Genomic DNA, 14309 nt, shown 5'->3' on the forward strand with positions numbered 1-14309 from the left:
AGATAGCTTCATGTTTTCATCCAAATACTGTATTCCTTGTAGCTTCCACATACTGCACCCCACAACATTACTTTTATGTTGGTTGTTATTTGGGCTGCTGAAGGCATGATTTAAAGCAGTTTTGGTGAATTAGAAACAAAAAAAGTTTTTTTGAAAAAAGTATGGTGCTAAGTGTAGATAGCTTCATGTTTTCATCCAAATACTGTATTGCTTGTAGCTTCCACATACTGCACCCCACAACATTACTTTTATGTTGGTTGTTATTTGGGCTGCTGAAGGCATGATTTAAAGCAGTTTTGGTGAATTAGAAACAAAAAAAGTTTTTTTGCAAAAAAGTATGGTGCTAGGTGTAGATAGCTTCATGTTTTCATCCAAATACTGTATTGCTTGTAGCTTCCACATACTGCACCCCACAACATTACTTTTATGTTGGTTGTTATTTGGGCTGCTGAAGGCATGATTTAAAGCAGTTTTGGTGAATTAGAAACAAAAAAAGTTTTTTTGCAAAAAAGTATGGTGCTAGGTGTAGATAGCTTCATTATTTGAAAAGTAGATAGCTTCATGTTTTCATCCAAATACTGTATTGCTTGTAGCTTCCACATACTGCACCCCACAACATTACTTTTATGTTGGTTGTTATTTGGGCTGCTGAAGGCATGATTTAAAGCAGTTTTGGTGAATTAGAAACCAAAAAAGTTTTTTTGCAAAAAAGTATGGTGCTAGGTGTAGATAGCTTCATGTTTTCATCCAAATACTGTATTGCTTGTAGCTTCCACATACTGCACCCCACAACATTACTTTTATGTTGGTTGTTATTTGGGCTGCTGAAGGCATGATTTAAAGCAGTTTTGGTGAATTAGAAACAAAAAAGTTTTTTTGCAAAAAAGTATGGTGCTAGGTGTAGAATTATTTGAAAAGTAGATAGCTTCATGTTTTCATCCAAATACTGTATTGCTTGTAGCTTCCACATACTGCACCCCACAACATTACTTTTATGTTGGTTGTTATTTGGGTTGCTGAAGGCATGATTTAAAGCAGTTTTGGTGAATTAGAAACAAAAAAAGTTTTTTTGCAAAAAAGTATGGTGCTAGGTGTAGATAGCTTCATTATTTGAAAAGTAGATAGCTTCATGTTTTCATCCAAATACTGTATTGCTTGTAGCTTCCACATACTGCACCCCACAACATTACTTTTATGTTGGTTGTTATTTGGGCTGCTGAAGGCATGATTTAAAGCAGTTTTGGTGAATTAGAAACCAAAAAAGTTTTTTTGCAAAAAAGTATGGTGCTAGGTGTAGATAGCTTCATGTTTTCATCCAAATACTGTATTGCTTGTAGCTTCCACATACTGCACCCCACAACATTACTTTTATGTTGGTTGTGATTTGGGCTGCTGAAGGCATGATTTAAAGCAGTTTTGGTGAATTAGAAACAAAAAAGTTTTTTTGCAAAAAAGTATGGTGCTAGGTGTAGAATTATTTGAAAAGTAGATAGCTTCATGTTTTCATCCAAATACTGTATTGCTTGTAGCTTCCACATACTGCACCTCACAACATTACTTTTATGTTGGTTGTTATTTGGGCTGCTGAAGGCATGATTTAAAGCAGTTTTGGTGAATTAGAAACAAAAAAAGTTTTTTTGCAAAAAAGTATGGTGCTAGGTGTAGATAGCTTCATTATTTGAAAAGTAGATAGCTTCATTTTTTCATCCAAATACTGTATTGCGTGTAGCTTCCACATACTGCATCCCACAACATTACTTTTATGTTGGTTGTTATTTGGACAGCTGAAGGCATGATTTAAAGCAGTTTTGGTGAATTAGAAACAAAAAAAGTTTTTTTGCAAAAAAGTATGGTGCTAGGTGTAGATAGCTTCATTATTTGAAAAGTAGATAGCTTCATTTTTTCATCCAAATACTGTATTGCGTGTAGCTTCCACATACTGCACCTCACAACATTACTTTTATGTTGGTTGTTATTTGGGCTGCTGAAGGCATGATTTAAAGCAGTTTTGGTGAATTAGAAACAAAAAAAGTTTTTTTGCAAAAAAGTATGGTGCTAGGTGTAGATAGCTTCATTATTTGAAAAGTAGATAGCTTCATGTTTTCATCCAAATACTGTATTGCTTGTAGCTTCCACATACTGCACCCCACAACATTACTTTTATGTTGGTTGTTATTTGGGCTGCTGAAGGCATGATTTAAAGCAGTTTTGGTGAATTAGAAACAAAAAAAGTTTTTTGCAAAAAAGTATGGTGGTAAGTGTAACTAGCTTCATTTTTTCATCCAAATACTGTATTGCGTGTAGCTTCCACATACTGCATCCCACAACATTACTTTTATGTTGGTTGTTATTTGGACTGCTGAAGGCATGATTTAAAGCAGTTTTGGTGAATTAGAAACAAAAAAAGTTTTTTTGCAAAAAAGTATGGTGCTAGGTGTAGATAGCTTCATTATTTGAAAACTAGATAGCTTCATGTTTTCATCCAAATACTGTATAGCTTGTAGCTTCCACATACTGCACCCCACAACATTAATTTTATGTTGGTTGTTATTTGGGCTGCTGAAGGCATGATTTAAAGCTGTTTTGGTGAATTAGAAACAAACAAAAGTTCTTTTGCAAAAAAGTATGGTGCTAGGTGTAGAGAGCTTCATGTTTTCATCCAAATACTGTATTGCTTGTAGCTTCCACATACTGCACCCCACAACATTACTTTTATGTTGGTTGTTATTTGGGCTGCTGAAGGCATGATTTAAAGCAGTTTTGGTGAATTAGAAACCAAAAAAGTTTTTTTGCAAAAAAGTATGGTGCTAGGTGTAGATAGCTTCATGTTTTCATCCAAATACTGTATTGCTTGTAGCTTCCACATACTGCACCCCACAACATTACTTTTATGTTGGTTGTTATTTGGGCTGCTGAAGGCATGATTTAAAGCAGTTTTGGTGAATTAGAAACCAAAAAAGTTTTTTTGCAAAAAAGTATGGTGCTAGGTGTAGATAGCTTCATGTTTTCATCCAAATACTGTATTGCTTGTAGCTTCCACATACTGCACCCCACAACATTACTTTTATGTTGGTTGTTATTTGGGCTGCTGAAGGCATGATTTAAAGCAGTTTTGGTGAATAAGAAACAAAAAAGTTTTTTTGCAAAAAAGTATGGTGCTAGGTGTAGAATTATTTGAAAAGTAGATAGCTTCATGTTTTCATCCAAATACTGTATTGCTTGTAGCTTCCACATACTGCACCCCACAACATTACTTTTATGTTGGTTGTCATTTGGGCTGCTGAAGGCATGATTTAAAGCAGTTTTGGTGAATTAAAAACAAAAAAAGTTTTTTTGCAAAAAAGTATGGTGCTAGGTGTAGATAGCTTCATTATTTGAAAAGTAGATAGCTTCATGTTTTCATCCAAATACTGTATTGCTTGTAGCTTCCACATACTGCACCCCACAACATTACTTTTATGTTGGTTGTTATTTGGGCTGCTGAAGGCATGATTTAAAGCAGTTTTGGTGAATTAGAAACAAAAAAAGTTTTTTGCAAAAAAGTATGGTGCTAAGTGTAACTAGCTTCATTTTTTCATCCAAATACTGTATTGCGTGTAGCTTCCACATACTGCATCCCACAACATTACTTTTATGTTGGTTGTTATTTGGACTGCTGAAGGCATGATTTAAAGCAGTTTTGGTGAATTAGAAACAAAAAAAGTTTTTTTGCAAAAAAGTATGGTGCTAGGTGTAGATAGCTTCATGTTTTCATCCAAATACTGTATTCCTTGTAGCTTCCACATACTGCACCCCACAACATTACTTTTATGTTGGTTGTTATTTGGGCTGCTGAAGGCATGATTTAAAGCAGTTTTGGTGAATTAGAAACAAAAAAAGTTTTTTTGAAAAAAGTATGGTGCTAAGTGTAGATAGCTTCATGTTTTCATCCAAATACTGTATTGCTTGTAGCTTCCACATACTGCACCCCACAACATTACTTTTATGTTGGTTGTTATTTGGGCTGCTGAAGGCATGATTTAAAGCAGTTTTGGTGAATTAGAAACAAAAAAAGTTTTTTTGCAAAAAAGTATGGTGCTAGGTGTAGATAGCTTCATGTTTTCATCCAAATACTGTATTGCTTGTAGCTTCCACATACTGCACCCCACAACATTACTTTTATGTTGGTTGTTATTTGGGCTGCTGAAGGCATGATTTAAAGCAGTTTTGGTGAATTAGAAACAAAAAAAGTTTTTTTGCAAAAAAGTATGGTGCTAGGTGTAGATAGCTTCATTATTTGAAAAGTAGATAGCTTCATGTTTTCATCCAAATACTGTATTGCTTGTAGCTTCCACATACTGCACCCCACAACATTACTTTTATGTTGGTTGTTATTTGGGCTGCTGAAGGCATGATTTAAAGCAGTTTTGGTGAATTAGAAACCAAAAAAGTTTTTTTGCAAAAAAGTATGGTGCTAGGTGTAGATAGCTTCATGTTTTCATCCAAATACTGTATTGCTTGTAGCTTCCACATACTGCACCCCACAACATTACTTTTATGTTGGTTGTTATTTGGGCTGCTGAAGGCATGATTTAAAGCAGTTTTGGTGAATTAGAAACAAAAAAGTTTTTTTGCAAAAAAGTATGGTGCTAGGTGTAGAATTATTTGAAAAGTAGATAGCTTCATGTTTTCATCCAAATACTGTATTGCTTGTAGCTTCCACATACTGCACCTCACAACATTACTTTTATGTTGGTTGTTATTTGGGCTGCTGAAGGCATGATTTAAAGCAGTTTTGGTGAATTAGAAACAAAAAAAGTTTTTTTGCAAAAAAGTATGGTGCTAGGTGTAGATAGCTTCATTATTTGAAAAGTAGATAGCTTCATGTTTTCATCCAAATACTGTATTGCTTGTAGCTTCCACATACTGCACCCCACAACATTACTTTTATGTTGGTTGTTATTTGGGCTGCTGAAGGCATGATTTAAAGCAGTTTTGGTGAATTAGAAACAAAAAAAGTTTTTTGCAAAAAAGTATGGTGCTAAGTGTAACTAGCTTCATTTTTTCATCCAAATACTGTATTGCGTGTAGCTTCCACATACTGCATCCCACAACATTACTTTTATGTTGGTTGTTATTTGGACAGCTGAAGGCATGATTTAAAGCAGTTTTGGTGAATCAGAAACCAAAAAAGTTTTTTTGCAAAAAAGTATGGTGCTAGGTGTAGATAGCTTCATGTTTTCATCCAAATACTGTATTGCTTGTAGCTTCCACATACTGCACCCCACAACATTACTTTTATGTTGGTTGTTATTTGGGCTGCTGAAGGCATGATTTAAAGCAGTTTTGGTGAATTAGAAACCAAAAAAGTTTTTTTGCAAAAAAGTATGGTGCTAGGTGTAGATAGCTTCATGTTTTCATCCAAATACTGTATTGCTTGTAGCTTCCACATACTGCACCCCACAACATTACTTTTATGTTGGTTGTTATTTGGGCTGCTGAAGGCATGATTTAAAGCAGTTTTGGTGAATTAGAAACAAAAAAAGTTTTTTGCAAAAAAGTATGGTGGTAAGTGTAACTAGCTTCATTTTTTCATCCAAATACTGTATTGCGTGTAGCTTCCACATACTGCATCCCACAACATTACTTTTATGTTGGTTGTTATTTGGACTGCTGAAGGCATGATTTAAAGCAGTTTTGGTGAATTAGAAACAAAAAAAGTTTTTTTGCAAAAAAGTATGGTGCTAGGTGTAGATAGCTTCATTATTTGAAAAGTAGATAGCTTCATGTTTTCATCCAAATACTGTATAGCTTGTAGCTTCCACATACTGCACCCCACAACATTAATTTTATGTTGGTTGTTATTTGGGCTGCTGAAGGCATGATTTAAAGCTGTTTTGGTGAATTAGAAACAAAAAAAGTTATTTTGCAAAAAAGTATGGTGCTAGGTGTAACTAGCTTCATGTTTTCCTCCAAATACTGTATTGCTTGTAGCTTCCACATACTGCACCCCACAACATAACTTTTATGTTGGTTGTTATTTGGGCTGCTGAAGGCATGATTTAAAGCAGTTTTGGTGAATTAGAAACAAAAAAAGTTTTTTTGAAAAAAGTATGGTGCTAAGTGTAACTAGCTTCATGTTTTCATCCAAATACTGTATTGCTTGTAGCTTCCACATACTGCACCCCACAACATTACTTTTATGTTGGTTGTTATTTGGGCTGCTGAAGGCATGATTTAAAGCAGTTTTGGTGAATTAGAAACAAAAAAAGTTTTTTTGCAAAAAAGTATGGTGCTAGGTGTAGAGAGCTTCATGTTTTCATCCAAATACTGTATTGCTTGTAGCTTCCACATACTGCACCCCACAACATTACTTTTATGTTGGTTGTTATTTGGGCTGCTGAAGGCATGATTTAAAGCAGTTTTGGTGAATTAGAAACAAAAAAAGTTTTTTTGCAAAAAAATATGGTGCTAGGTGTAGATAGCTTCATGTTTTCATCCAAATACTGTATTGCTTGTAGCTTCCACATACTGCACCCCACAACATTACTTTTATGTTGGTTGTTATTTGGGCTGCTGAAGGCATGATTTAAAGCAGTTTTGGTGAATTAGAAACCAAAAAAGTTTTTTTGCAAAAAAGTATGGTGCTAGGTGTAGATAGCTTCATGTTTTCATCCAAATACTGTATTGCTTGTAGCTTCCACATACTGCACCCCACAACATTACTTTTATGTTGGTTGTTATTTGGGCTGCTGAAGGCATGATTTAAAGCAGTTTTGGTGAATAAGAAACAAAAAAGTTTTTTTGCAAAAAAGTATGGTGCTAGGTGTAGAATTATTTGAAAAGTAGATAGCTTCATGTTTTCATCCAAATACTGTATTGCTTGTAGCTTCCACATACTGCACCCCACAACATTACTTTTATGTTGGTTGTCATTTGGGCTGCTGAAGGCATGATTTAAAGCAGTTTTGGTGAATTAAAAACAAAAAAAGTTTTTTTGCAAAAAAGTATGGTGCTAGGTGTAGATAGCTTCATTATTTGAAAAGTAGATAGCTTCATGTTTTCAACCAAATACTGTATTGCTTGTAGCTTCCACATACTGCACCCCACAACATTACTTTTATGTTGGTTGTTATTTGGGCTGCTGAAGGCATGATTTAAAGCAGTTTTGGTGAATTAGAAACAAATAAAGTTTTTTGCAAAAAAGTATGGTGCTAAGTGTAACTAGCTTCATTTTTTCATCCAAATACTGTATTGCGTGTAGCTTCCACATACTGCATCCCACAACATTACTTTTATGTTGGTTGTTATTTGGACTGCTGAAGGCATGATTTAAAGCAGTTTTGGTGAATTAGAAACAAAAAAAGTTTTTTTGCAAAAAAGTATGGTGCTAGGTGTAGATAGCTTCATGTTTTCATCCAAATACTGTATTCCTTGTAGCTTCCACATACTGCACCCCACAACATTACTTTTATGTTGGTTGTTATTTGGGCTGCTGAAGGCATGATTTAAAGCAGTTTTGGTGAATTAGAAACAAAAAAAGTTTTTTTGCAAAAAAGTATGGTGCTAGGTGTAGATAGCTTCATTATTTGAAAAGTAGATAGCTTCATGTTTTCATCCAAATACTGTATTGCTTGTAGCTTCCACATACTGCACCCCACAACATTACTTTTATGTTGGTTGTTATTTGGGCTGCTGAAGGCATGATTTAAAGCAGTTTTGGTGAATTAGAAACCAAAAAAGTTTTTTTGCAAAAAAGTATGGTGCTAGGTGTAGATAGCTTCATGTTTTCATCCAAATACTGTATTGCTTGTAGCTTCCACATACTGCACCCCACAACATTACTTTTATGTTGGTTGTTATTTGGGCTGCTGAAGGCATGATTTAAAGCAGTTTTGGTGAATTAGAAACAAAAAAGTTTTTTGCAAAAAAGTATGGTGCTAGGTGTAGAATTATTTGAAAAGTAGATAGCTTCATGTTTTCATCCAAATACTGTATTGCTTGTAGCTTCCACATACTGCACCTCACAACATTACTTTTATGTTGGTTGTTATTTGGGCTGCTGAAGGCATGATTTAAAGCAGTTTTGGTGAATTAGAAACAAAAAAAGTTTTTTTGCAAAAAAGTATGGTGCTAGGTGTAGATAGCTTCATTATTTGAAAAGTAGATAGCTTCATGTTTTCATCCAAATACTGTATTGCTTGTAGCTTCCACATACTGCACCCCACAACATTACTTTTATGTTGGTTGTTATTTGGGCTGCTGAAGGCATGATTTAAAGCAGTTTTGGTGAATTAGAAACAAAAAAAGTTTTTTGCAAAAAAGTATGGTGCTAAGTGTAACTAGCTTCATTTTTTCATCCAAATACTGTATTGCGTGTAGCTTCCACATACTGCATCCCACAACATTACTTTTATGTTGGTTGTTATTTGGACAGCTGAAGGCATGATTTAAAGCAGTTTTGGTGAATTAGAAACAAAAAAAGTTTTTTTGCAAAAAAGTATGGTGCTAGGTGTAACTAGCTTCATGTTTTCATCCAAATACTGTATTGCTTGTAGCTTCCACATACTGCACCCCACAACATTACTTTTATGTTGGTTGTTATTTGGGCTGCTGAAGGCATGATTTAAAGCAGTTTTGGTGAATTAGAAACCAAAAAAGTTTTTTTGCAAAAAAGTATGGTGCTAGGTGTAGATAGCTTCATGTTTTCATCCAAATACTGTATTGCTTGTAGCTTCCACAAACTGCACCCCACAACATTACTTTTATGTTGGTTGTTATTTGGGCTGCTGAAGGCATGATTTAAAGCAGTTTTGGTGAATTAGAAACCAAAAAAGTTTTTTTGCAAAAAAGTATGGTGCTAGGTGTAGATAGCTTCATGTTTTCATCCAAATACTGTATTGCTTGTAGCTTCCACATACTGCACCCCACAACATTACTTTTATGTTGGTTGTTATTTGGGCTGCTGAAGGCATGATTTAAAGCAGTTTTGGTGAATTAGAAACAAAAAAAGTTTTTTGCAAAAAAGTATGGTGGTAAGTGTAACTAGCTTCATTTTTTCATCCAAATACTGTATTGCGTGTAGCTTCCACATACTGCATCCCACAACATTACTTTTATGTTGGTTGTTATTTGGACTGCTGAAGGCATGATTTAAAGCAGTTTTGGTGAATTAGAAACAAAAAAAGTTTTTTTGCAAAAAAGTATGGTGCTAGGTGTAGATAGCTTCATTATTTGAAAACTAGATAGCTTCATGTTTTCATCCAAATACTGTATAGCTTGTAGCTTCCACATACTGCACCCCACAACATTAATTTTATGTTGGTTGTTATTTGGGCTGCTGAAGGCATGATTTAAAGCTGTTTTGGTGAATTAGAAACAAAAAAAGTTCTTTTGCAAAAAAGTATGGTGCTAGGTGTAACTAGCTTCATGTTTTCCTCCAAATACTGTATTGCTTGTAGCTTCCACATACTGCACCCCACAACATAACTTTTATGTTGGTTGTTATTTGGGCTGCTGAAGGCATGATTTAAAGCAGTTTTGGTGAATTAGAAACAAAAAAAGTTTTTTTGAAAAAAGTATGGTGCTAAGTGTAACTAGCTTCATGTTTTCATCCAAATACTGTATTGCTTGTAGCTTCCACATACTGCACCCCACAACATTACTTTTATGTTGGTTGTTATTTGGGCTGCTGAAGGCATGATTTAAAGCAGTTTTGGTGAATTAGAAACAAAAAAAGTTTTTTTGCAAAAAAGTATGGTGCTAGGTGTAGAGAGCTTCATGTTTTCATCCAAATACTGTATTGCTTGTAGCTTCCACATACTGCACCCCACAACATTACTTTTATGTTGGTTGTTATTTGGGCTGCTGAAGGCATGATTTAAAGCAGTTTTGGTGAATTAGAAACCAAAAAAGTTTTTTTGCAAAAAAGTATGGTGCTAGGTGTAGATAGCTTCATGTTTTCATCCAAATACTGTATTGCTTGTAGCTTCCACATACTGCACCCCACAACATTACTTTTATGTTGGTTGTTATTTGGGCTGCTGAAGGCATGATTTAAAGCAGTTTTGGTGAATAAGAAACAAAAAAGTTTTTTTGCAAAAAAGTATGGTGCTAGGTGTAGAATTATTTGAAAAGTAGATAGCTTCATGTTTTCATCCAAATACTGTATTGCTTGTAGCTTCCACATACTGCACCCCACAACATTACTTTTATGTTGGTTGTTATTTGGGCTGCTGAAGGCATGATTTAAAGCAGTTTTGGTGAATTATTAACAAAAAAAGTTTTTTTGCAAAAAAGTATGGTGCTAGGTGTAGATAGCTTCATTATTTGAAAAGTAGATAGCTTCATGTTTTCATCCAAATACTGTATTGCTTGTAGCTTCCACATACTGCACCCCACAACATTACTTTTATGTTGGTTGTTATTTGGGCTGCTGAAGGCATGATTTAAAGCAGTTTTGGTGAATTAGAAACAAAAAAAGTTTTTTGCAAAAAAGTATGGTGCTAAGTGTAACTAGCTTCATTTTTTCATCCAAATACTGTATTGCGTGTAGCTTCCACATACTGCATCCCACAACATTACTTTTATGTTGGTTGTTATTTGGACTGCTGAAGGCATGATTTAAAGCAGTTTTGTGAATTAGAAACAAAAAAAGTTTTTTTGCAAAAAAGTATGGTGCTAGGTGTAGATAGCTTCATGTTTTCATCCAAATACTGTATTGCTTGTAGCTTCCACATACTGCACCCCACAACATTACTTTTATGTTGGTTGTTATTTGGGCTGCTGAAGGCATGATTTAAAGCAGTTTTGGTGAATTAGAAACAAAAAGTTTTTTTGCAAAAAAAGTATGGTGCTAGATGTAGATAGCGTCATCATTTTCATCCAAATACTGTATTGCTTGCAGCTTCCACATACTGCATCCCACAACATTACTTTTATGTTGGTTGTTATTTGGACTGCTGAAGGCATGATTTAAAGCAGTTTTGGTGAATTAGAAACAAAAAAGTTTTTTTGCAAAAAAGTATGGTGCTAGGTGTAGATAGCTTCATGTTTTCATCCAAATACTGTATTGCGTGTAGTTTCCACATACTGCATCCTTCAACATTACTTTTATGTTGGTTGTTATTTGGACTGCTGAAGGCATGATTTAAAGCAGTTTTGGTGAATTAGAAACAAAAAAAGTTTTTTTGCAAAAAAGTATGGTGCTAGGTGTAGATAGCTTCATTTTTTCATCCAAATACTGTATTGCGTGTAGCTTCCACATACTGCATCCTTCAACATTACTTTTATGTTGGTTGTTATTTGGACTGCTGAAGGCATGATTTAAAGCAGTTTTGGTGAATTAGAAACAAAAAAAGTTTTTTTGCAAAAAAGTATGGTGCTACGTGTAGATAGCTTCATTATTTGAAAACTAGATAGCTTCATGTTTTCATCCAAATACTGTATAGCTTGTAGCTTCCACATACTGCACCCCACAACATTACTTTTATGTTGGTTGTTATTTGGGCTGCTGAAGGCATGATTTAAAGCAGTTTTGGTGAATTAGAAACAAAAAAAGTTTTTTTGCAGAAAAGTATGGTGCTAGGTGTAACTAGCTTCATGTTTTCCTCCAAATACTGTATTGCTTGTAGCTTCCACATACTGCACCCCACAACATAACTTTTATGTTGGTTGTTATTTGGGCTGCTGAAGGCATGATTTAAAGCAGTTTTGGTGAATTAGAAACAAAAAAAGTTTTTTTGAAAAAAGTATGGTGCTAAGTGTAACTAGCTTCATGTTTTCATCCAAATACTGTATTGCTTGTAGCTTCCACATACTGCACCCCACAACATTACTTTTATGTTGGTTGTTATTTGGGCTGCTGAAGGCATGATTTAAAGCAGTTTTGGTGAATTAGAAACAAAAAAAGTTTTTTTGCAAAAAAGTATGGTGCTAGGTGTAGATAGCTTCATGTTTTCATCCAAATACTGTATTGCTTGTAGCTTCCACATACTGCACCCCACAACATTACTTTTATGTTGGTTGTTATTTGGGCTGCTGAAGGCATGATTTAAAGCAGTTTTGGTGAATTAGAAACCAAAAAAGTTTTTTTGCAAAAAAGTATGGTGCTAGGTGTAGATAGCTTCATGTTTTCATCCAAATACTGTATTGCTTGTAGCTTCCACATACTGCACCCCACAACATTACTTTTATGTTGGTTGTTATTTGGGCTGCTGAAGGCATGATTTAAAGCAGTTTTGGTGAATTAGAAACAAAAAAAGTTTTTTGCAAAAAAGTATGGTGCTAAGTGTAAAAATACTGTATTGCGTGTAGCTTCCACATACTGCATCCCACAAGATTATTTTTATGTTGGTTGTTATTTGGACTGCTGAAGGCATGATTTAAAGCAGTTTTGGTGAATTAGAAACAAAAAAAGTTTTTTTGCAAAAAAGTATGGTGCTAGGTGTAGATAGCTTCATTATTTGAAAACTAGATAGCTTCATGTTTTCATCCAAATACTGTATAGCTTGTAGCTTCCACATACTGCACCCCACAACATTACTTTTATGTTGGTTGTTATTTGGGCTGCTGAAGGCATGATTTAAAGCAGTTTTGGTGAATTAGAAACAAAAAAAGTTTTTTTGCAAAAAAGTATGGTGCTAGGTGTAGATAGCTTCATGTTTTCATCCAAATACTGTATTGCTTGTAGCTTCCACATACTGCACCCCACAACATTACTTTTATGTTGGTTGTTATTTGGGCTGCTGAAGGCATGATTTAAAGCAGTTTTGGTGAATTAGAAACCAAAAAAGTTTTTTTGCAAAAAAGTATGGTGCTAGGTGTAGATAGCTTCATGTTTTCATCCAAATACTGTATTGCTTGTAGCTTCCACATACTGCACCCCACAACATTACTTTTATGTTGGTTGTTATTTGGGCTGCTGAATGCATGATTTAAAGCAGTTTTGGTGAATAAGAAACAAAAAAGTTTTTTTGCAAAAAAGTATGGTGCTAGGTGTAGAATTATTTGAAAAGTAGATAGCTTCATGTTTTCATCCAAATACTGTATTGCTTGTAGCTTCCACATACTGCACCCCACAACATTACTTTTATGTTGGTTGTTATTTGGGCTGCTGAAGGCATGATTTAAAGCAGTTTTGGTGAATTAGAAACAAAAAAAGTTTTTTTGCAAAAAAGTATGGTGCTAAGTGTAACTAGCTTCATGTTTTCATCCAAATACTGTATTGCGTGTAGCTTCCACATACTGCATCCCACAACATTACTTTTATGTTGGTTGTTATTTGGGCTGCTGAAGGCATGATTTAAAGCAGTTTTGGTGAATTAGAAACAAAAAAAGTTTTTTTGCAAAAAAGTATGGTGCTAGGTGTAGAATTATTTGAAAAGTAGATAGCTTCATGTTTTCATCCAAATACTGTATTGCTTGTAGCTTCCACATACTGCACCCCACAACATTACTTTTATGTTGGTTGTTATTTGGACTGCTGAAGGCATGATTTAAAGCAGTTTTGGTGAATTAGAAACAAAAAAAGTTTTTTTGCAAAAAAGTATGGTGCTAAGTGTAACTAGCTTCATTTTTTCATCCAAATACTGTATTGCGTGTAGCTTCCACATACTGCATCCCACAACATTACTTTTATGTTGGTTGTTATTTGGACAGCTGAAGGCATGATTTAAAGCAGTTTTGGTGAATTAGAAACAAAAAAAGTTTTTTTGCAAAAAAGTATGGTGCTAGGTGTAACTAGCTTCATGTTTTCATCCAAATACTGTATTGCTTGTAGCTTCCACATACTGCACCCCACAACATTACTTTTATGTTGGTTGTTATTTGGGCTGCTGAAGGCATGATTTAAAGCAGTTTTGGTGAATTAGAAACCAAAAAAGTTTTTTTGCAAAAAAGTATGGTGCTAGGTGTAGATAGCTTCATGTTTTCATCCAAATACTGTATTGCTTGTAGCTTCCACATACTGCACCCCACAACATTACTTTTATGTTGGTTGTTATTTGGGCTGCTGAAGGCATGATTTAAAGCAGTTTTGGTGAATTAGAAACCAAAAAAGTTTTTTTGCAAAAAAGTATGGTGCTAGGTGTAGATAGCTTCATGTTTTCATCCAAATACTGTATTGCTTGTAGCTTCCACATACTGCACCCCACAACATTACTTTTATGTTGGTTGTTATTTGGGCTGCTGAAGGCATGATTTAAAGCAGTTTTGGTGAATTAGAAACAAAAAAAGTTTTTTGCAAAAAAGTATGGTGGTAAGTGTAACTAGCTTCATTTTTTCATCCAAATACTGTATTGCGTGTAGCTTCCACATACTGCATCCCACAA

The sequence above is a fragment of the Spea bombifrons genome, chromosome 8 (assembly GCF_027358695.1).
Source record: "Spea bombifrons isolate aSpeBom1 chromosome 8, aSpeBom1.2.pri, whole genome shotgun sequence".
NCBI lineage: Eukaryota > Metazoa > Chordata > Amphibia > Anura > Pelobatidae > Spea > Spea bombifrons.